Genomic DNA, 652 nt, shown 5'->3' on the forward strand with positions numbered 1-652 from the left:
AAAAAAAAATCTAAAACTTGTCCGGTCTCCATAGGAACCCATTCATATAGTGCCCATCTGTTTTTAATGTAGCTAATGTCAGCAGCTTCGTGTCATCTACACACTCATTAAACTTTGAGGAGTGAGGCACTGACAAACGACGGTCATTGCGACACTGTAAAGTGATGGCGCTATGGAGCCATGTGCTTTTTTAAAACATTTTAATAGGTTTAACATTAGATTATCAGCTCGGAATATATGCATATTTGACTAGAAACACTGGAGACTGGAAATGCAAAGCATCATTCCAGTTAAGAGTCAGACGTGACTTCCGTGTTCAGGAAAAACGTCTATATGCTTAATACATTTCAACAAACCAAGAGGTCTTGTTTTCATGCATTATGGCAGAGGTCCCCAACCACCGGGTAGCGACCCACTAGCAGGCCGTGGAAGAATTGCTACCGGGTCGCAAGAACGTTCTGGGAAAAATGTGTATAGATATGACACTCTGTTATTTATTTATTTTAATGACTGTTCTAATTATTCTGTATTTTCTTTGTATGCGATTGATATGGAGTAGCAATTTGACAATTTCATGTTAAATAAGTAAATGAAAGATTGCACTGATCTGTCACATATTAGGAGTTAAACGGACGGCAGTTGATCCGTAATA

The 652-nt window shown here is 38.5% G+C and overlaps 1 protein-coding gene across 1 annotated transcript in view; it reads right to left on the reverse strand.

The window, feature by feature from the left end:
* The window catches only part of LOC107726311 (serine/threonine-protein kinase 35-like), a 15,689-nt gene that overhangs the window by 10,808 nt on the left and 4,229 nt on the right, over positions 1-652 (reverse strand). The gene's annotated exons all lie outside the window — the stretch shown is intronic.

Source organism: Sinocyclocheilus rhinocerous, unplaced genomic scaffold, assembly GCF_001515625.1.
Source record: "Sinocyclocheilus rhinocerous isolate Xijiao unplaced genomic scaffold, SAMN03320098_v1.1 scaffold3808, whole genome shotgun sequence".
Taxonomy (NCBI): domain Eukaryota; kingdom Metazoa; phylum Chordata; class Actinopteri; order Cypriniformes; family Cyprinidae; genus Sinocyclocheilus; species Sinocyclocheilus rhinocerous.